Source organism: Gopherus evgoodei, chromosome 9 (genome assembly GCF_007399415.2).
Source record: "Gopherus evgoodei ecotype Sinaloan lineage chromosome 9, rGopEvg1_v1.p, whole genome shotgun sequence".
In the NCBI taxonomy this organism is placed as follows: domain Eukaryota; kingdom Metazoa; phylum Chordata; order Testudines; family Testudinidae; genus Gopherus; species Gopherus evgoodei.
In genome coordinates, this window is record NC_044330.1 from 12,283,000 (window position 1) to 12,306,927 (window position 23,928).

General features: G+C 42.0%; 1 protein-coding gene across 3 annotated transcripts in view; it reads right to left on the reverse strand.

Moving 5' to 3' along the window:
• The window catches only part of KCNMB2 (potassium calcium-activated channel subfamily M regulatory beta subunit 2), a 273,073-nt gene that overhangs the window by 176,960 nt on the left and 72,185 nt on the right, over positions 1-23,928 (reverse strand). Inside the window, exon 1 of one of the 3 annotated variants that reach the window (XM_030576319.1) lies at positions 19,409-19,466. The exons of the other annotated variants lie outside the window; for them this stretch is intronic. The gene's annotated coding sequence lies outside the window, so the exon portion shown is untranslated. Of the gene's footprint in view, positions 1-19,408; positions 19,467-23,928 lie in introns of those variants that run through there. 3 annotated transcript variants of the gene reach the window in all.

Below are 23,928 nucleotides of genomic sequence, written 5' to 3' on the forward strand. Positions count from 1 at the left end.
GTTTTCACCATTTGAACTTGTGTATGGTCATGAGGTTAAGGGGCCATTACAGTTGGTGAAGCAGAAATAGGAGGGGTTTACGCCTTCTCCAGGAACTAACATTCTGGACTTTGTAAGCAACCTACAAAGCACCCTCCAACACTCCTTAGCCCTTGCTAAAGAGAACCTAAAGGATGCTCAGGAAGAGCAAAAGGCCTGGTATGACAGACATGCCAGAGAACGTTCCTTCAAGGTAGGAGACCAGGTTATGGTCTTGAAGGCGCAACAGGCCCATAAGATGGAAGCATCATGGGAAGGGCCATTCACGGTCCAAGAGCGCCTGGGAACTGTGAACTACCTCATAGCATTTCCCAATTCCTCACTAAAGCCCAGAGTGTACCATGTTAATTCTCTCAAGCCTTTCTATTCCAGAGACTTACAGGTTTGTCAGTTTACAGTCCAGAGAGATGATGCTGAGTGGCCTGACGGTGTCTACTACGACGGGAAAAAAGACGGTGGCGTGGAAGAGGTGAACCTCTCAACCACCCTGGAACGTCTGCAGCGGCGACAAATCAAGGAGCTGTGCACTAGCTTCGCCCCATTGTTCTCAGCCACCCCAGGACGGACTGAACGGGCATACCACTCCATTGACACAGGTAATGCTCACCCCATTAGAACCCCACCCTACCGGGTGTCTCCTCATGCCCAAGCTGCTATAGAACGGAAGATCCAAAACATGCTACAGATGGGTATAATCCGCTCATCTACCAGTGCATGGGCATCTCCAGTGGTTCTGGTACCCAAACCAGATGGGGAAATACGCTTTTGCGTGGACTACCGTAAGCTAAATGAGGTAACTTGTCCGGATAACTATCCAATGCCTCTCACCGATGAGCTATTGGAAAAGTTGGGACAGACCCAGTTCATCTCTACAATAGACTTAACCAAGGGGTACTGGCAAGTACCACTAGATGAACCTGCCAAGGAAAGGTCAGCATTCGTCACCCATGCGGGGGTGTATGAATTTAATGTCCTTCCTTTCGGCCTTCGAAATGCACCCGCCACCTTCCAGAGGCTGGTAGATGGTCTATTAGCAGGACTGGGAGAATATGCAGTTGCCTACCTTGATGATGTGGCCATTTTTTCAGACTCCTGGCCCAAACACCTACTACACCTGGAAAAGGGCTTTGAGCGCATCAGGCAGGCCGGACTAATGGTTAAGGCCAAAAAGTGTCAAATAGGCCAAAACAGAGTGACTTACCTGGGGCACCAGGTGGGTCGAGGAACCATAACCCCCCTACAGGCCAAGGTGGATGCTATCCAAAAGTGGCCTGTCCCAAAGTCAAAGAAACAGGTCCAATCCTTCTTAGGCTTGGCCGGGTACTACAGGCGATTTGTACCACACTACAGCCAAATCGCTGCCCCACTGACCGACCTGACCAAAAAGACCAGCCAAATGCAGTTAACTGGACTGATAAGTGTCAAAAGGCCTTTACCCAGCTTAAGGCGACGCTCATGTCTGACCCTGTGCTCAGGGCCCCGGACTTTGACAAGCCATTCCTAGTAACCACGGATGCATCTGAGCGTGGTATAGGAGCAGTTCTCATGCAGGAAGCAACGGATCACAACTTCCATCCTGTCGTGTTTCTCAGCAAGAAACTGTCTGAGAGGGAAAGTCACTGGTCAGTCAGTGAAAAGGAATGCTACGCCATTGTGTACGCCCTGGAAAAGCTACACCCATATGTTTGGGGACGGTGGTTCCAGCTACAAACTGACCATGCTGCACTAAAGTGGCTTCATACTGCCAAGGGGAACAACAAGAAACTTCTTCGTTGGAGTTTAGCTCTCCAAGATTTTGATTTTGAAATTCAGCACATCTCAGGAGCTTCTAACAAAGTAGCGGATGCACTCTCCCGTGAGAGTTTCCTAGAATCCAGTAGTTAAAAAGTGTTCTTAAAATGTAGAAGTCTGTTAGTTATATACTTAGTGGTATATGTAAAGGTGCATGTGTTGTATTAATCTGTTTATTTTAAAGTTCCAGGAGGAAATCGCTGCCAGTGAGCTTCCCCACTGTCTGCAATTTGGGGGGCGTGTCATAAACAGATAGCTAAGGGTTAACGTCTCTTTCACCTGGAAAGAAGTAATCTGAAACACCTGACCAGAGGACCAATCAGGAAACAAGACTTTTTCAAATCTGGGTGGAGGGAAGTTTGTGTGTGAGTCCTTTGTTCTTTGTCTTGTGCCTGTCTCCCTCTCGGCTATGGGAAGGATTTCTCTATGTCCTGCTTTCTAATCTTCTGTTTCCCAGTTGTAAGTACAAAAAGATAGGTTTGTTTTTTTGTAGTTACATGTGTATAGTTGCTGGAGTGCTTTGAACTGTATTCTTTCTGAATAAGGCTGTTTATTCATATTTCTTTTAAGCAATTGACCCTGTATTTGTCACCTTAATACAGAGAAACCATTTTTTATGTATTTTTCTTTCTTTTTACATAAAGCTTTCTTTTTAAGACCTGTTGGAGTTTTTCTTTAGTGGGGAACTCCAGGGAATTGAGTCTGTACTCACCAGGGAACTGGTGGGAGGAAGAAGTCAGGGGGAAATCTGTGTGTGTTAGATTTACTAGCCTGACTTTGCATTCCCTCTGGGTGAGGGGGGAAGAGAGATTAGCTCTCAGTACTTCTGTTTTCCAAGGCTGGAAACGGGGAGGGTGGAATCCCTCTGTTTAGATTCACGGAGCTTGCTTCTGTGCATCTCTCCAGGAACACCTGGAGGGGGGAAGGGAAAAGGTTTATTTCCCTTTGTTGTGAGACTCAAGGGATTTAGGTCTTGGGGTCCCCAGGGAAGGTTTGAGGGGACCAGAGTGCCTCAAAACACTAATTTTTTGGGTGGTGGCAGCTTTACCAGGTCCAAGCTGGTAACTAAGCTTGGAGGTTTTCATGCTAACCCCCATATTGTGGACGCTAAGGTCCAGATCTGGGACTAGGTTATGATACAGCCAGACTAATATTGGTCTGTTTAGCTCTAGAATATTAATTATCACACAAAAAAGTTATCAGATAGCAGCCAAATAAACATTCAGTATCTTTGATATGCCAGTTCATATGGAGCTTCTACTGTCCTACTCTTTCATCGCTTTCTGCTGCTCACTCTAAACAATTTAGAAATATGGATAAAGCTCCTAGGAAACTGAAGCAGCGTGTGACAGCGTGTATGCAGTGGGTACAATGCAACCTGCTGTCGAAAGGCACAAAGATTGCTCAGCATACTCTTAGGCTATACATGGTGCTGGGTCAAAGCACTTGACTCTGAAAACTAAACAACAGCCTGCCTAGAGCAAAGGACCCAAAAAACATGTAGTGTTTTCGCAACCGCATGCAGTATTCCATTTACAGATTTTACAGTTTCATATACTGAACACTGGCAGATCTCACCAGTCGTATCTCCTCTTACCATTTCTGTTGCATGCATCTGAAGAAGTGAGTTTTTTTACCCACGAAAGCTTATGCCCAAATAAATCTGTTAGTCTTTAAGGTGCCACCGGACTCCTTGTTGTTTTTTTGGATACAGACTAACACGGCTACCTCCTGATACGTTTGTTTTCTTTTCTAAGAAATTCTGGAGCTGTGAGCAGAATTAGTCATAAAATACTGCCTGGTAATTAGTGCCCTATTGTATCTTCTGCTCATCTTAGTTGTTTCCAATACACTACTAACATAGGTTTCAGAGTAGCAGCCGTGTTAGTCTGTATTTGCAAAAAGAACAGGAGTACTTGTGGCACCTTAGAAACTAACACATTTGTTTGAGCATAAGCTTTCGTGGGCTACAGCCCACTTCATCGGATGCATAGAATGGAATATATAATGAGGAGTTATATATACATACAGAGAACACGAAAAGGTGGGAGTTGCCCAAGCAACTACAGGGCCGCCCAGAGGATTCCGGGGGCCTGGGGCCGTTGGCGGCAGGTGGCTCCGGTGGACCTCCCGCAGGCGTGCCTGCGGAGAGTCCGCTGGTCCTGCAGCTCCAGTGGAGCAACCGCAGGCATGCCTGTGGGAAGTCCACCGGAGCCGCAGGACCGGCAAGCGGCAGGGCGCCCCCCGCGCGGTGAAATGTCTAGGGCTGGCCTTGTTCGGCGGCGGGGGGCCCTTCCGTTCTGGGACCCGCCGCCAAAGTGCCCCGAAGACCTGTGGCGGAGGCCCTTCACCGGCGAATTACCGCCAAAGCAGGACCCACCGCCGAAGTGCAGCCCTCTCTTCGGTGGTAATTCGGTGGCGGGGGAACCCTGCCGCAGGTCTTCGGGGCACTTCGGCGGCAGGTCCCGGAACGGAAGGGCCCCCCACTGTTGAATTACCGCTGAAGACCGGGTTGCACTTTGGTGGCAGATCTCGCTTCGGCGGTAATTCGCTGGCGGGGGGTCCTTCCCCCCGGAGCTGAAGGTCCCCCCCGCTGGCAAAGACCGGAAGCGAAAGAAGCTCTGGGGCCCGGCCCCGCAAGAGTTTTCCAGGCCCCCTGGAGCAAGTGAAGGACCCCACTCCAAGGCCCCTGAAAAACTCTCGTGGGGGCCCCTGCAGAGCCCGAAGCCTGGGGCAAATTGCCCCTCTTGTCTCATCCTCTGGGCGACCCTGACCAACTCTAAGAGGCTAATAAATTAAGATGAACTGTCATCAGCAAAAAAAACTTTTGTAGTGATAATCAAGATAGCCCATTTAAGATAGTTTGACAAGAAACTGTGAGGATACTTAACATAATTAACTTAATACTGTCTTAAACGGGCTAAGTTAATTATGTTAAGTATCCTCACAGTTTCTTGTCAAACTATCTTAAATGGGCTATCTTGATTATCACTACAAAAGTTTTTTTTTGCTGACAAACATTCATCTTAATTAATTAGCCTCTTAGAGTTGGTTGGACAACTCCCACCTTTTCATGTTCTCTGTATGTATATATAACTCCTCACTATATGTTCCATTCTATGCATCCGATGAAGTGGGTTCTAGCCCACGAAAGCTTATGCTCAAATAAATGTGTTAGTCTCTAAGGTGCCACAAGTACTCCTGTTCTTACTACTAACATAATGCACAATGTAAGCTGCAAAGATACATACACGCGCACACACGTGGAGTTACATTCCCGCTTTCAAATATATAATCAAGTCTGTCAGCCTAAAGTGGGATTGTGACTTTGTCTGCATGCATGCTCAGGGGAGCAAGAATCCCCCTTTCCCCATCTGGGGTATCAGGATGTGGGACTGGCTGAGCAGGTTAAAGCAGGTGTTAAATGTTCTCCTATTCCCTCCTAGGAGCAGGTGGACAGGAAGAGGGGGGTGGGAGTGGGTGAATCTTTGTTTTGTCCCTTTATTATGCTCACCTGGCACAGAAGCTGCTGTGATTTGCTGGTGATATGAGTCAGAAGCAAACTGCTACCCTCCTGAATGAAGGGGATGCAGTGGGGGCAGGGAGGGGAATGTCCCTGAGTCAGAACCGTTTTAGCAGCTAACTCCTGGCACGGTGCAGTGTATGCACCAACCCTTTCCCAGGGCTCTGCTGACAGTCACAGTCTAGCCCGGAGCGAGTCCCATCTCATTCCCTGCAAGTTGGAGGGACATGGGTGCAACGTGGATCTTTGATGTGGGCCGGGAACTCACTCGCTCACTCATGCTCGTCACCCCAAAGAGTATAAGTGTTATTATTTCTAGTCTTTCCAGTTTGTAGCTGACCCAGAAAGTGTGATCTCACATTTTTGTTCACCACCAGCCAAAAGGAGAAAGTTAACCAGACAAAGTTAACACTTCAGAACTGTGGAGAGTGTTTTGAGTTTGATTTTCTGAATGCGAGGCACAGGCTCACAGTGGTTTTTATTCAAAACAGTTTGCGCCTCTTAGCTGAAGGACACTATTCATTAACATATGATCTTCTTAGGGTAAGGCAGTTTCACACTTGATGGTAGAATTCAAGATAGAGTATTTTAAAGCAGTAAAGTTTATTGCCTGATATTACCTGATTATCTTTAATAAAGTATTAGCACAACTAGGCATGCTTAGTTGTTACACTGTCTGACACACATGTAAGAGATGGAAATCATCACAGTAAAAAGAAATCTAAAGATCATTAAAGACGCAGTTAGATGTGACTGTGATATTTATTCATTCACAGAGATCTTAGAGACTGCTGAGGCTTGCAGAGTAACTCACTAGGTCACCACATTTGAATATAAATTATAGGAATCTTTTAGAATTATATAAGTATGCCAAGACTAGAGAAGACTGTGAGGAACTTCAGAGAGTACCTAGCAAGCTAGGTGAATGGGCAGCATGATGGCAGATGAAATTCATTACTGACAAAAGCTAGGTAATGTTTATTGGAAGAAATCATTTGAACCACTCACACACGTTGCTGGGTTCTAAACTGCTTGTACTGTAACAACTCAGGAACAAGACCTGGGTGTAATTGTGGGGAACCCAATGGAAAGGTTTGCTCAACACGCATCAGCACACAAAAAAGCAATCAAAATGGTAGGACATAGAATGGAATAGAAAACAATTATTATGACCTTATGTAAATCAACTGTATGCTCCCACCTAGAATTCTGTGTTCATTTCTGGTAATCCAGTCTCATAAAAGGTGATAGCAAAAATAAAAAGGGTTCAGAGATTGATAACAAAAATGATTGGAGGAGAGTGAAGGGGGACTTCCATAAGAGGAGGGACTAAAAAGATTGGGACTGGTTAGAGATGAGACAAAGAGGAAGGAATATGACAGGTGAATACAAAATAGTAGTATTGAGAAGGCATACTGGGCACCCTATTTACCCTCTGTCATAGTACAAATGAAAAGCAGTGAAATTGAAAAGCAACACATGTAAACTCATTCAAGGCAATGCTTTTTTACATAGCACATGGAACTCATCGCCACAGGATATTATGGAAGCCAAGGGCTTAGTGGGATTTAAAAACAAATAAAGAGAACATCTATATATTAGACATGATAAACTTTTAAAAAGGGATATAATCCCTCATGCTTCAGAGGGCATGAATCAAACACTCTCTTGGGGAGTTAGGAAAAAAAAAATCCTTTAGCCCACAATGGACAATTACACAACAGCTTTTCTTGCACCTTCCTCTGAATCATCTGGTACTGGTCAGTTAGAGATTGGATACTGGACCAGATGAGTCAGTGACCAGGCATGAGATTCCCACGTGCCCATTTTTTGGGTAGGATTTGCAGATGTACTTAAATGAAATTCAGTGGGACCTGTGCTCCAGAGTCACTTAGGTGAAAAGGTGGCTTGTGATTAAAATTCACTTAGGTGCTTTTGAAAATCTCATGCTTTCTTTTTAGTTTTTTCAGGAGAACAACAGCAAACAGAGACAACTAACGTCTTTTATTGGGATAAAAACAGTGACGTGTGTGTGTGTGTGTGTGTGTGTGTGTAGGCTTTACAATAATAAAAGAACTTATGACCTAGCAGCATGTAGATCTATTGGTAGCTGATTTAGACCAAATCCTGCTTGCCTTACTGATGCAATTAGCTTGATTATCGTCCAGGGATATTCATATGATTAAGATGAGCAGAGTTTGATCCTATTATATAACCAATAATATACGCAGAACCAGACTATACAATATAGACTCTCATAGACTCTACGACTGGAAGGGACCTCAAGAGGTCATCGAGTCCGTCCCTTCCCTCATGGCAGGACTCAAATACTGTCTAGACCATCTCTGATAGACATTTATCTAACCTACTCTTAAATATCTCCAGAGATGGAGATTCCACAACTCCTAGGCAATTTATTCCAGTGTTTAACTACCTGACAGTTAGGAACTTTTTCCTAATGTCAACCTAAATCTCCCTTGCTGCAGTTTAAGCCCATTGCTTCTGTTCTATCATTAGAGGTAAGGTGACAAGTTTCTCCCCCCTCCTCCTGATGAACCCCTTTTAGTACCTGAAAACTGCTATCATGTCCCCTCTCAGTCTTCTCTTTTTCAAACTAAATAAACCCATTTCTTTCAGCCTTCCTTCATAGGTCATGTTCTCAAGACCTTTAATCATTCTTGTTGCTCTTCTTTGGACCCTCTCCAATTTCTCCACATCTTTCTTGAAATGCGGTGCCCAGAACTGGACACAATACTCCAGTTGAGGCCTAACCAGCGCAGAGTAAAGCGGAAGAATGACTTCTCGTGTCTTGTTTACAACACACCTGTTAATATATCCCAGAATCACGTTTGCTTTTTTAGCAACAGTATCACACTATTGACTCATATGTAGCTTGTGGTCCACTATGACCCCTAGATCTCTTTCTGCCATACTCCTTCCTAGACAGTCTCTTCCCATTCTGTATGTGTGAAACTGATTGTTCCTTCCTAAGTGGAGCACTTTGCATTTGTCTTTATTGAACTTCATCCTGTTTACCTCAGAACCATTTCTCCAATTTGTCCAGATCATTTTGAATTTTTGGACCATGTCCTCCAAAGCAGTTGCAACTCCTCCCAGGTTTGGTAATCATCTGCAAACTTAATAAGCTTACTTTCTATACCAACATCTAAGTCGTTGATGAAGATATTGAACAGAGCTGTTCCCAAAACAGACCCCTGGGCGGAACCCCACTTGTTATACCTTTCCAGCAGGGATTGGGAGCCATTAATAACTACTCCTCTGGAGTACGGTTATCAAGCCAGTTATGCACCCACCTTATCGTAACCCCATCTAAATTGTATTTTGCCTAGTTTATCGATAAGGATATCATGCGAGACCATATCAAATGCCTTACTAAAGTCTAGGTATTACCACATCCACCCGCTTCTCCCTTATCCACAAGACTCGTTATCCTAACAAAGAAAGCTATCAGATTGGTTGACATGATTTGTTCTTTACAAATCCATGCTGGCTATTCCCTATCATCTTACCACCTTCCAAGTGTTTGCAGACGATTTCTTTAATTACACTGGTCTACAATTTTTGAGAAGTTGTCTGCTTCAGAGATAAAATGTGATATTTATTATGTATTTTGATGTGCTGAATTCAAATCTGACAATTAAAACAATTGATTGGCTACTGTTTCTAAGATATTTAAGTTTTTACATTTTATGTCTATGTATATTGTGTAGATAGAAGAGTTTTAATCATAAATTGTAAACCTAGGTCTTTTCATGTGTTTATGGTTGCTTTACATGATAATATTTCACCTGTCCTGTTTATGTAACACTTTAAAAATCAGCAAAAGGGTTATATAAATAAAATTTATTATGAAACAAAAGGCAAAAAACTATTATGTACATAGTTTAGTCCTATTCAGTGTCTACTCGGCGTTTCTTGGCTTGTCTCTTGTATTCATTAAATGGAGCATCTCTTGTCACTGTCCAAGCAATAGTCTGCAAAGCATTGATGGGCTCCATTTGCCCTGATAGCCTGCCAGGAGATTCCACTGCCTTTAGTCTGGAGCCCAACAGCTCTGCCTTACTCTTGGGTAGTTCCAAATCCCTGACAAGATCATTCAGTTCACCTTGTGTTATGAGGTGTGGCTCAGAGGAGGAGGATGGGAGAAAATGTGGGTCCTGTGACATTGATGGTTCAGGACCAGAAGTTTCATCCTCTTCCTCTTCCTCATCTGACTCAAGTGAGAATGATTCTGATGCATCAGGAACCGGCAGTCCTTCTCCGTGGGGTACTGGGCGTATAGCTGATGGAATGGTTTGGATAATGCCAGGTCCACTTTTTCTTCTTTGACACACCTTTCCCAACTGGAGGCACCATGCAGAAGTAACAATTGCTGGTATGATCTGTTGGCTCTCTCCAAATCATTGGCACTGCAAAAGGCATAGATTTCCTTTTCCTGTTCAACCACTGGCGAAGATTTGTTGCACAAGTGTTGCAGCATATGTGTGGGGCCCCACCTCTTGTCCTGATCTCCAATTTTGGGAGCCAAAAGAAAGGTGATAGGCTTTTCTTAACCATAGTGGTTATGCTGCGCTTTTGTGATGCAACAGTCACTTCACCACAAACATAGCAGAAGTTATCTGCACTGTTCACACAAGTACGAGGCATCTCTGCTCACTTTGGCTAAACAGAAATGTGTCCCTTTGCAAAATCAAACACTGACAAATAAGAGAACACGATACCGTATGATTTCTAGAGCTGATATAGGGCAATTTGTTCAGCAGAGTGATGGAAGCTTCGTTATGATTGCACCATCCATGACTTCTAGGAATAACATGATGCAATTCATATCATGTATGATGCAATATCAGCTTCAGATTGCATCATTCATTGTTTTGCCTCAAAAGCAAGTACTGTCCAAACCCAGTCATAGATTTATTCATAGATCCAGTCAAAGATGTATTTTAGTCATTTCTGGTTTAAATTGAGATCCCTTCCCTTTATAACTCACTTATCCTCCGCCATTCCCAAGTCAAGGGTCGTATATACTGACCCAATAGCATATCTTGAAAACTAGAGCCAATCAACAATTTTAAGCATCATTTTCATTCTCAGTGACCCAGAATTAGTAAAGTTGTACTATATTTATTTCAGAAGCATTTTGGCTGTAGAGCAGTGTTACTTGCTCCATTATCTTCCCTGGCACAGAAGTTAAACTAACTGGTCTGTAGTTTCCTGGGTTGTTTTTATTTCTCTTTTTATAGATGGGCACTATATTTGCCCTTTTCCAGTCTTCTGGAATCTCTCCCGTCTCCCATGACTTTCCAAAGATAATAGCTAGAGGCTCAGACACCTCCTCTATTAACTTCTTGAGTATTCTAGGATCCATTTCATCAGGCCCTGGTGACTTGCAGGCATCTAACTTTTCTAAGTGATTTTTAACTTGCTCTTTTTTTATTTTATCTTCTAAACCTACCCTCTTCCCATAAGCATTCACTATGTTAGACATTCCTTCAGACTTCTCAGTGAAGACCGAAACAAAGAAGTCATTAAGCATCTCTGCCATTTCCAAGTTTCCTGTTACTGTTTCTCCCTCCTCACTGAGCAGTGGGCCTACCCTGTCCTTGGTCTTCCTCTTGCTTCTAATGTATTGATAAAAAGTCTTCTTGTTTCCCTTTATTCCCATAGCTAGTTTCAGCTCATTTTGTGCCTTTGCCTTTCTAATCTTGCCCCTGCATTCCTGTGTTGTTTGCCTATATTCATCCTTTGTAATCTGACCTAGTTTCCATTTTTTATATGACTCCTTTTTATTTTGTATACACACTGTGCTTGATGTTATGGTGATGAGCACTATGGAAAACCCATTGACAGGGAGACAGACAGACAGGTAACACAGTAGTTTTCTGACTTCTAAAATGAGGATCAATTTGACATTATTTTAAATGGAAAGAGAAAACATGACAATAATGGTCATGTTCTCAAATATTTTATCTATGTAACTGTATCTATTGTTACTTTCTCTAACTCAACCCCACAGATTTTCCATAGGAGAGAATAGGGAAATCAGCTGTACTCAATTTCCATTAATCAAAAACAAACAAACAAACAAACAAATAAAAATCTGAAATTTTCAATTGTGCAGTGGTATTTCTTGCCTATTATTGTGTTACATAAGTGCCTTCTGGATATTTGCCCTGTGACCAGTGGGTTGATATATGTGTGTGTGTGTCTGTGAGAGAGAGAGAAAGAGAGCGAGAGAGACTGATTTGTAAAAAGAGCCAATCGGAACAGAGATTCTGCATATTCAGAAATATAAGAAAACGTCACAAATCTTAATGCAGGCTGAAGAAATTGCAAGTCATCCAGTGAGCAAGAGGGCTTGAGAAATCTATTTGTCCACCGGCCCATGAAGAGTAGGACAATTTCCCAGGCAAGGAATGGAGATGAGCAGAAGACTCTATGAAGTCCACTAGGGGTCTTCCTATGCTGATATAATTCACATGTGAAGCGTGTGTAGATGTTAGAGGCAATACAAAATCCACAGACAAATAAAGAGTAAAACTGTTTAATGGCTGGAAGCTGTAAAAGGGTTCTCAGTACTATTGTTGGCAGGTAAAAAAAATTCTGCTTTTAGTTATGATGGTCCCTGGTTCTAGTTTGTATTCTTAATATGCATCGGTTGAAATTATATTAGGGATGGGCACAAGCCACAACATTGAGATCCAGATCTGAATTTTGAAGCGCCAAAGTTCAATGATGTTGGCTTCATACATCAGAAATCAAAATGACATCTGCAAAATTTGGACCTAGCTTTGTTTTTTGAGCAACCCTCAAGCTTAGGGGTGTTTGGATCCAGGATTTTAGTTTACATATGTCTATATGTATGTGAAGTACCTCTGTGAATTCTTGATCAAATCCAAGTTCATGGATGTCAATGGAGTTTTGTCATACTCTTTGTCATACTCTGGTCCCAAATTGGAAGCCCCCTATACTGGGACTCAAATTTAGTTCTGTGTTTGTATACAGGAGCAAATTCAGTGCTAAAGGAAGAATGTTATGCCTGATGAAATATCACTGTTACTAATACTGCTAAAGTCGATAAATGGAGATTTTTCCTTCAAATCAAGTGATCAAACTTCAGAATTAGGACTTCTAATGTTTAGACAGAACTCTGCAAGTTTTGGAGGGCTTTTGACAGTTCAGGCCCCAGCTAAATCCATCACTCTTAATCCATCAAACTCTCAGCAAGACAGAACAGAGAGACACATTTATATCAAGATTGAGTTTCTAAGTGAGATCTCCTCTGCTTGACTTGGAACACTCTAAATATGTCTACTAATAAAAGTATTCACTCAGGAGAACACAAAGGCATGCATACCTGAAAAAGAAAATCCTATTCACACCTAATACATTAGATACGTTGGCTCACAAATACCGGGGTTTCTTTTGTGAGCTCTCATTGAATAGAATTAGCCACGCGTGCTTCCCAGTCAAAGTTTTAATTAATTGCTTCCAGTCATTTTCCTTATGGTAAAACTTGGAATAGTTTATAGAAAGGACTGGCTGTGGATGGTTTTGGTAGCGGTAGGAAGGGGGATGTGTTGGGAAAGTATTATACTAAACTACTTGAATGTCTAAGGCAGAAACCACCAATAGATAAAGCAATTTCTTCTAGGCTATTTAACCAGTATAAAATTCTTCAAAATCAGCTTCATACAAAATTATTTGGATCTTCTTAATTAAGACCTGAAAAGATTTGGTCATGGACATCCTGAAAAATATCATGACAAGACAGATAGGTGCAAGTGACACTCTTTGGCAGGGGAAAATATATATCTGATAAGATTAACTATTGGGAGAGCAACAACAGGTACGAAAGAGTGGAATGTCAGACAGATCAACTCAAGATAAAGCAGCAAACACAACGAGAAAAAAAAATGAGGAGTACTTGTGGCACATTAGAGACTAACAAATTTATTTGAGCATAAGCTTTTGTGGGCTAAAACCCACTTCATTGGATGCATGCAGAGAGAAAGTTGTCAGAAGTCTGCGCTCTACCCAGACGTGTTATTAACCAGGGTTTACAAGTCAATAGGTCTATCCTTTTGCTGACTCTTAAGGTAGTTCATCTGTAACCACAGCATTTTATTTTCTTTGCGGAGTGTTTCAATGATTGTTTCCCATGCCTTGAACTGCCTGGGCTTTGCTAAATGGATTGAAAGGTTGCCTAGTTTCATTGAAGTTTTTCATTCTGTATCTTTTTCTGAAATGCTAACTTCCTACACTAGCCATCCTTAGTAAATCCCAACAGATATCGTTACACCTTCTGTGCCAACATGCACTACAGAGACTTCATAACAGCATCAGTTTCCTACTCGCTTCTACGACATCACCAATGATAGCTCTTCCTCTTAAGCAGTTTTCAAGTCAGTGCATTATCAATGGATAGATAGGTCAAGATGACTGAAAACCAAAGCTCAAAAATTCTGTTGCCTTCTATATTTTCTGTCTGTGCTCATGTCCGTTGCTCAGCAAGACTCTCCCAGATTCAGGATGGAGTTATTTCAACTGCATTTCTGTAGAAATCTCCACTACAGGTCATTAAGGGGACAGAACTGTGGACCTTCAGCGTCACAAGCACAGGTCTCTATTATCTGAGCTGAAAGAACAACTATTACCTAGCAGATACAGAAGGCTTTTTTCATCTGTGTATAAAGAGGAAAACCCCAGACCAAAAAGCATATTACATTTTTTTCTTCTTCTTGCCTTTGATTATATCATAGTCTGTGGTATTTAAGCATCAGACGGTAATTAGAGCCAGCAGTGAATATGCCCCAAAAGACACATTCTCAGTCTTCCCAGCATTCCCAATTTGGTCTTTTCCAGGTTATTCCTCTGGAACATTATTTACTTGTGTCTAGAGCCTATCTAGTGTATGAGAGGTGTGACATTTATAAGTCCTAGCTCCACTTGCACATAATCAACGGGGGTCAGCAGTGGCTGTCACTACACTGATGTGGGAAATGGTCTGCTAGTTGGCAAGGATGGGATGAAACCAAATATATGTTGCAGAAAGTATTCTGCAGGCTGGGTGATTTTGTTCCACCCACTTTAGCTGGTAAGGACTTCTCAGCACCTATAAAAGGAAAGCATTGTCAGCAAAGGATCCATTTGTGATTGGAAATGGACTACCATAATCTTGACATTCTAGAATGTCGATCTTGGATGAGTGAGTTCCCCACACCTTTGGGACTCTCCTCCCTTCTTTGTCTGTAACAGAAATAGTTTGCCAACCTTCACGTTGCTCTGCAGAGCCCAACATTTCTGCCATGTTCATAGGGAGATGAGTAATGGGTAGCTGAGGTGCAATACTATAGTGGGGATTTGGAGAGAAGGTTGGGCTAACTGACTTTTGCTATACTCTATGTTGTTGCTGGTTTATTTGATCTTGGAGCAACTGATTAGTATAGTTTTGAAAGGTTGTTGAGGACTCATGGAGCTCATTTCTTGCAGAGAAATAAACCCTTAATTAATAAACAGGTCCCAGATCTTCAAGCATTTTAAGAACCTTGCTGTGGCCTCCCATCTAGGCAGAAGAAGGCGCAGCAGCTCCAAAATGCTCCTGGGTGTTTGTGCTGAGTTTTATGGTGGGTGGTCAGCTCTGTAATTCTCTGCACTACCCCAGGCATCAGAAGTAGCAAAGCACTGACCAGATGGCCCATCCCTGTAGCAGTGTGAGATATTTGAGTCAGTTTGTATTTTCCAGTTTTAAAAAAATATTACTAAAAGTTTTTTTTTTAAGCCAAAATGGTCCACACAAAATTACCCACAAGATACAACCAGTACCGGTGTCCACCTACATTATTCATAATTAAAATATTGGTCTATAGCGGGGAGCTTTCCATTGAGAACCTGATGGTTGTATTTCAGGGCCAATAGGATCTGAACTTTAATAAAGGGGTGTTTGGATCCAGAATTTCATATTCACGTAAAATGATTCAGTCCTTTTTCTAGTCACGTCCTCTGTTTTTTTCAGTTCTGCTAATTCTTCCAGGTTTTTTTTACACCCTCCCAATACAATATATAAAGATTCAGCATGAGTGCACGGGCAAAATATGCTCACGCAACTACTGATTGTACAATCTCCTGCAAGTGTGTGTGTGAAAACTGGGCAACTGCCATCATGGCACTTTGAAAACCATTTATTGCACTGATCTTTGACATCTTTGGCCCATAGGACAAATAAGGGGCATCTATGAATGACTGGATCCAAACGCCATCAAGAGGGTTGATGGATCTTTTATCCTGACGGTTCTATCAACTGACAGCACAGCATTGCTAGTTTGTATAGCCACAAGAACCCTGTTAATTCACAGCATCCTTGATTTTTATTTTACCCTGAGCAGAAGGTGGGTTGGACAATAAAATCCAGTCTCTATGAGATTGAAGTTTTCCTCCTACTTGGTATAATCATAGAGAAAATGTAAATCAAAGACATATAAATTACTGGCCTTCTGTTTTATAAACTTCTTTTTCTCATTTGTTACAAAGTCAAAACAGTTTGACATTTTGACAGCTGATTTTTTTTCCAGGAGAGAAGCCTCTTGACAGAAGTTCTTACTCAAACTCATTTCTCACTGCCTTTTAACCACATGCCAGCATTCCTTTTTTCTTTTAGCATGTTACTGTGACAAGATTTTCATATGTCCCAGGTACAAGGTTACTCCCATGGATTATGAGGGCTGAGCCATATAACACCCCTGCTTGCACCGTCCTTAAAACATGTCCATGTATTACATAGAGAATAAAGAACAAGGCTGCGAATTTGTGAATTATGGAGTTCTATTTCCATTGACAGGATGTGGTGATACCATAAATCATCAGGGAAAATGTCCAATATCATCAGAACCTCAAGTTAGAATATTGATCCATAATTCAAAACTGTCCAGGTCTTTTACTGAATATACATAATTGATCCACATCCCCAGTCCATGCATTTCCTCCTAGCTCTCTTTATTGTTACCTCTTCTACCCTTTCTCCTTAACACTATTGCTGTCCTCCCTCACAGCCTCCTCTGTACGGCTGATGAAGTTCTCCCAATCTCCTCCCCAGATGCCCCTCTCCCAGCGCCAAGCTTTCTTTCTTCCAATGTACAAGATAGACACAAAGAAGATGGGATGCAATGCGAAACATAGCAGTGGAGATGACAAGTGTGGTTTTTGTTTCAGTGACACATGCACACACTTATTGTGAGCCTCCTGGATTAATAAGAGGGACTGAATGGAGGGAAGGTGGGGACTTGGCACATGTGGCCAAAGAGAGAATTCCATACAATGTATGAGGCTGAAAATTGATTTTAACAGAGCTGCAAAAATTAAACGATTTTCCCATGAACCTTCATACGAACCCAATGTGATGATCCTTGTGTAGACAATTCATGAACAGAAAAGCAGGTGAAATTAATTAAATACATTATTCAGTTTTCAGACAAGTTGTGAGGTAGAGTTGTGTGATGTAATTTTCCTAATAATAAGCTATGTTTGAATGATGATGGAGGGAATCTCGAAGGGTTTGGGGATCAGTTCTGACACGCACTCAGAAGTCTGGATGCTTTTTGGTAGCTGAACTTTTTGAAAGAGGATAATTTGGCTGGAATACTTCTGAGAACAGATTGGCCCACGAGATGTCCAGTAATTCTTGCTTGTGCTTGGAAAGGCTGAGAACGTGAACCACCTTTTGTACAGTATTTTCTTTTTGTTCCCATTTCAAATCTCAGATATTGAATACTTGTATGGCCCCCCCATCACCACAGTATCTGATCCCCTCACAATCTTTTAGTATATTTATCCTCCTGTGAGGTAGGGATGTGCTATTATCCCCATTTGACAGCCCAAGCTCCTACAGGTAGGCTGTGACGGAGTAGGGAATTGGATCCAGGTCTCCTAGCTCCTGAGATAGCGTCCTAACCACTCAACCATTCTTCCCCAAAAAGTGTACCACAGCAAAATTGGAAATAAAGTTAACTGAACATTTCTGAACTCTGCCAAAAGGTTCCGTTCGGTTCGAGAAGAGTTAGGTAGGGGGAAAATCCCCAAACACTTAATTTCCTTAAATACCTGCTCATCCGTAACATTTATGTGGTATTTCTCATCTATGAATGAGGCATTTGATGCCTGTCAGAAAATCCTAGAAAATGTTTTTCAGTAGAAAGTTTCCTCTATTATTTTTATTTCCTGACTGCTATCCATGACATAAGTAAACATAATCCTTTGCTCAGTCTGTAACTTAAAAGCAACACATTTAGCTGAAAATATGCCTGTTTGGTTCAGATGCCAAATAGTTATAATTTAGATTTCAGAAAAGATGATACAGATATAGAGAAACAGGATTCTTAATATGTTAGAGCTACTATTGCATCTCCTTAGCAAAGACGGCATTTACTGTCACCAAACAAGTTCAGTACTTTTGTCATCAAAATGACATCTGAGTATCGCTATCAAATAAATTGCATCGTGACCACTTATAAGTACTTAAATGTAATGAAATTCTCCTTAAAGAAAACATTTGATATGATGACTGAAAGCAAATTACTTTGATAAGTTCCTGATACATTGAAATTTTTCTCCTAATGAAGATTTAATGAAAACAATCCCTTCTCTGAGCTGCGAACTTCTGACAGCAGGACTGTAAAGTACATCGAACGACAACCACATTAAAGTCGTTTTAAAGCCATAGCATAACCCTAATTTTATTATTCAGCAGAGCAAGTGGTACTGTACCTCTCACTGCAAAATGCGACTCTCCGTTCCTTTAAGTGCATTTTTAATAGCCCCTTGAAAAGCAGTCCCACAAACAATATGTATTGTCACTGACTACAGCTCATTCCAAAGTCTCTGCATTATTGTTTGGATATGAAACTTTAATGCATTAGCAAGAGCAATTTCTTCAGATCAAACACACTGAAAGGTCCAATGATAATGATGCTGCATATGCATGCACATAAGGCATATTCATTCATTAAGTTCCTGCTACTTATCTTGGTGAGGGTCATATGCAATGACAAATACCCAAACTTGCAACCTGTCTCCAAACAAGGAAGATGCATAATCCACATTGCTTTGTTTTGCCTCAAAACCCCCAACCTGTGATTTTCTGACATTGCCCTCTCTAGTTATGCTAAACCAAGCACATAATGAAGTGTATAAGGCTTATAACTTTGCATATCACCTCATATTCCTCTGGACTCACTCTCTTGAGAAAAAAAACCCTTTCAAGGAGAATATTTCTTTTTATGCTGCTTATTTTTAATTTCCCCCACTGCCCCCTCCCAAATCATTCAACATCAAACTAAACATACATCATTTCCATCTCTAGCCACAACAGTTGAAGGGTGGGAGTGGGAAGAGGCAGAACCTTTTCTGTCTGAAACTAGAGTTCCTGTCTAGCAAAACAATTAAATGTAAACAGTGCAGCTGATGATTTCATTATGCAAAATGGATGGACCCATTATGCTGCCCATGGCAATAGGTTATATTTTAAATAGTTCTTGATCAGGAAAATCACCCCTTAATGCTTCACTTCCCCTTTTCAAATGACAGCAGGGAAACTCCAGGCACATTTTACATGTTAATAGCATATATTCCTTATCTAACAGGTTTCAAGACTCTCTCATCTTTCCTCTCCTATTTTAGAACTCTCCCCTCCAAATCCCCCCCCCCAAGCTTAGAAACAACCCAGCTGGTATGGTAGATAAGAGGTAAAGTGTTTTCTTCATGACCTCTATGCATTGTACTCCATGGGAAAATCAACGTGGAACGCACACTCAGTAGGCTATAGAGATTCAAACCAGTTTGTCCTCAAGGCATTTCTGCCATAAAACCTAGTCATATCAACAGTATTTTTATTATAAGCAGCCTGGCTTCCCTTACCCCTACCCCCTCTCTGCTTACTGCTTCTCACTCTGCACCTGGCTGCATTTGGAAACCCACAGAGCAAAGCATAAACAATAAGCATCAAACAGCAACAGATTCCTTTGTTTTACATGCAAATCCTACCTCTGGTAGTTGTCACATCTTCCTCGGGAGCAAAGCCTAATTATTAGCAAACAGAGATCCAGAGGAATCCTCCAAACTGCCACCAGTTGTTAAACGCTGTCATCATTGCCTCCTGGTGCTTGAGCTTTTTTGGACCATTAATGTCACAACCCCTGCTAACTCATAGCTTAAGACTCCCTGCTCAAAATGTCTGAAATAGTTTGGAAGGACAATAGGAATGACAGGCACACTAGACAGCCATGCTTGAAATTAGTTATCTGAAGCTCTGCTAAGGCTGTTCTGTAGTGTTTTAAAGCATGCATTAGGTAGGATTTATTAACCTATCCTAGGCATGCTATTTCTGTTTTCATTAAATGCTGTAGCAGGATGCCTGTTAGAAATGCAGTGATAGGTCTAACCCCTTTCCCCCCACAGCTTTTAATCCTCATGTTAGAGGAGAAAAAAAAATCAGACATCCTTAAACTTACTAAAGGTACCGTTTCTGCAGAAAGGAGTTTCACACATTATTTTGAAACTAAAGAGAAATTCACTCCTTAAAATGGAAGATACAGTAGCTCCCAGAATGAACGTAAATGAAAAGATTAATCTTCATGCCACAAAATCCCTATCAACCCCAATCCTGTGCTACAGAGTTAGTGAAAGTATTGATCAAAATCTGAAACTTCCCAATGTTTTGTAAGGCAAATATGGTATTAAGTCAGTAAGGATGAAGCATCTACATGATCTTATTTTCAGTTGCTTATTTAGTGCCATAGGTGTGTGTGAGGATTAACCAAAATTAGAATATGATTCATAGATAGCAGCATCTCAGTTTACAGTCTTAATGCACAAGTTGCTACACTACAGAAAAAACAGAATGATAATGAGCAGAATAAACAGAGTGCCTTTATGGTCTTTACAGTCTCAATGATTTGTGGAAAAGGTGGGGCTTTGGGAGGGTTCTTTCCTACATCTGTTTTAGATATGATTTATGTGTAAATATAAATCCAAAACTTCAAATGATTAAATTTAGAATATTAGACTATGGAGCCTTTCACTTCTAGGTGACTGGTTCAATATCTGCCCAGGTCAGTAAAGATCAAAGGTTGGCTATTCAGTGTTGCTAGTCTGGTTTCAAGTGTATAAACATCCACTTTTCAAAAGCCATCAGCACAAAAACATCTTTGCTGGCAGTAGAAGCCAAGAGGCCAGAGGACTGAACTTGCAGATCAATGCCAAGACAGACTGGTAGGAATGGGTGGGGAAGCTACTACTTCTGGTGTCCACACAGTACAGTTCAATGGTTAAAAAGTGAACTACAGTGTCCAGGGCTCTCAATCCAGCACATTTCACAAGCATTAATTTACAATGAAAACAATCACAGTGAGCAAGAGGGAAATGAATCATGATCCGAGCGATTAGAGAGCAAGGCGGATCAATGTAGCGATTGTTAAAAAAATAGATTCAGCTGTATTAAGATGTGGGATTTGATGGCATAATAACCCACCCTCCTTCATTCCTGAAAAAAAAAATCAGCAATGAAGAGGTTAATAAACCAGTAACAAAGAGAAAATGTGTATTAGTTTTTATCATTAATGAGTACTAGATGGCACAGGGGATTGGTTGTGGGATGTGAAACTTTTCCTTTAGCGTCATTGGTTTGAATTTGTACTAGTGAGTCACTTTTGTATAGCTGAAGCTCAACATTGCTGGAGAGGAGATCATGGGCCTATGTTAAACCAATAGATAGCTTCAGTCCAATTCCTAGGGAGCACGTGTCCATGCTGCAAAAGCCACTACCACATTTAGCACCAGTTGCCTACTTTGCTGAGATTTTTGCCAGACAGCCAAGGACAGATACCAGTGGCCTACTTTGCTGGGCATTTAGAGGTGAATTATTTTCTCCCCTCAAAGACTGGCCTTTTAAGGATACACTGGGTGAAATTCTGAGCTCATTTGCACCAGTGTAAATTTACTGAAATTGATGGAGTTACTCTGGATTTGTGGAGTGCAGAATTTGGTCCAATATCCATCTAATTTATGTAGGTTTTTTAAACAACCTCCTCATTGTATACCATCATGAGAATTCATGGAGGATGGGTGAAGTCCCAGAGGACTGGAGAAGGGCAAATATAGTATTTTTCTTAAAAAAAAAAAAAAAGGGGGGAACAAAGGACAAAGGGAATTATAGACCAGTCAGCCTATCTTTGATACTTGGAAATGTACTGGAACAAATGCTTCAATTTGTAAGCACCTGGAAGATAACAGGATGATAAGGAATTGCCAACATGGATTTGTCAAGAACAAATAATGCCAAATCAACCTAATATCCTTCTTTGACAGGGTTACTGGCCTAGTGGATGGGGGAAGGGAGGAGAGGGAAGGGGGTGAGAGCTGGTGGCATGATATATCTTGGTTTTAGTAAGGCTTTTGACATAGTCCACCTGATATTCTCATAAGTGAACTTGCTATAAAGTGGATATGTAGCTGGTTGAAAAACTACTCAGTGGTTCACTGTCAAACTGGAGGCACTGCTGCTGCTGAGATTAAAAGCCAGTCTGCTGACCCTTCCAACCCTTCCTACTACAGGCCAGTTGCACTTATTAGGTTGCCCAGAGACTGACTCTGCTGTGGACCCCGTGTTAGAGACCAAGATATAGGTAGTCTGCCCTAGTAGTCAGAGCCAGAGTCAGGTCTAGTGGGTGGAGCAGGCATCCAGCAAGCTGAGGGTCAGAGCCAAGGTCAGATGCCAAATGGAAGAGCCAAGGGTCAAGCTGAAGTAAGGGACAGAAGCCGTGGGCTGGGGTGAGAGCCGAGGCTGGTCACTGAGGATTGAGGGCTAGGTGTAAGGGCAGGAGAAGAAGCAAGAATCAAGCACGGCGCAGGAGGATAATTGGAACAAAAGTGAAGGCAGGGGCAAGGTAGTAGCTAGGAACATTGCAGGAATAGGGTTGGGTGCAGGAGGCAGGCACAAGCAGGGTCCAATGCAGCCAGAACAGAAAGCCTCCTTTTCGCTCAGACAAACTTCCTGTTCCTCCTCCTGATTTAAATACTGTTGCTGGACCAATTGGTGGAGCTGGGCAACCCTCAAATCAGATCTGCCATGGTTGGTGCTTGACTGGGGCAATAACTCTCATAGCTTCCAGCCCATCAGGTTTTAGAAGCCATTAGGTGGACGCCAGGATGTGGCAGCTCTCTGGGGACTCCCAGACTTGGGAAGCAGGGTATGTTATTTCTGGTCTTGAACCCAACTGGCTCTGCTCAGGTCCTGATTCCTGACAATATGTCCACACTGCAGACTCTGGCTTGTAGACTTAGCATTTCCAAGCCTGTGCTTGAACATCCACACTGCATTGTAAACCTGGGTTTACAGTTCCTGGACCCATGTCTCACAGCTGTGCTAATGCATCTATCCTGCATTAGGCAGACCTCTGACTCAGGTCTGTGGTTTGATTTGCATCCACTCTGCAAAATGACAGGGCTTGGACTTACGTTACAGCAGGACTTGGGCCCTGACCCTCCATCCCCTAGCAGGATCCTGTGACCTGGGTCCTGATTGCTTACAGACCTGAGTCAGACTGATTTGTGTGTGTGGCTGGAAGTGGGGCTTGGACTCCAACTTGAGTCAGTGCTTAGGCTTAGTGTGCAGTGTAGACATATTCTCTAAGTTCAGCCTGCACAAAACTATGTTGCTACCGTTCCGGGTTGGCTGGAATCTTCTTCACAGATCACTAAGTCTTCACCAAACAGCATGTTTCAAGGTGACTTCCTTTGTATATTCTCATGTATCACATCTATGAGCACTGCAGACAAAAAAAGAGGCTCAGTGCTGACTCCTGATGCAGGTCAATGCTTACTGGAAGTTTTCTGTTGTAGCCCCATTGGATTTTCACTATGGTAGCGCATCCATCATATGTATCTCCTGAATAAGACAGACATATTCTTCTGGCACACTTCTCTATTACAAACTCCACCAAACTAGTTAGAATAATGGAATATGGGTTAGAAGGGACTGCAAGGGTCATCTAGTCTAATCCCCTGACAAGATGCAGGATTTGTTGTGTCTAAACCATCCAAGACAGATGGCCATCCAGCCTCCTTTTGAAAACCTCCAGTGAAGGAACTTCCATAACCTCTCTTGGCCATCTGTTCTATTGCCCTACTGTTCTTTCAGTAGGAAGTTTTTCCTGAGATAATCTAAATCTGCTATACTGTAGTTTGAACCCATGGCCTCTTGTCCTGCCCTCTGGCAAGAGAGAACAACTTTTCTCCATCTTTTTTTATGGCAGCCTTTCAAGTAATTGAAAACTGCTATCATGTCCTCCCTTAATCTTTTCTTGGTACACGATTATATGCTTTTCCCAGGTTCACAAAGACCATACCTTTAAATTCGCCTTGAAGGTTGGTAGCACAGATATGGCATCAACTTCTCCTTCCTGGTATGTATCCAAAATGACCCTTCCAAATTTCCACCATTCCATGCAGATGCTTTTCAATAATCTCCTACGTTTTCACAGCATGAATGGTAATTAGCACACAGT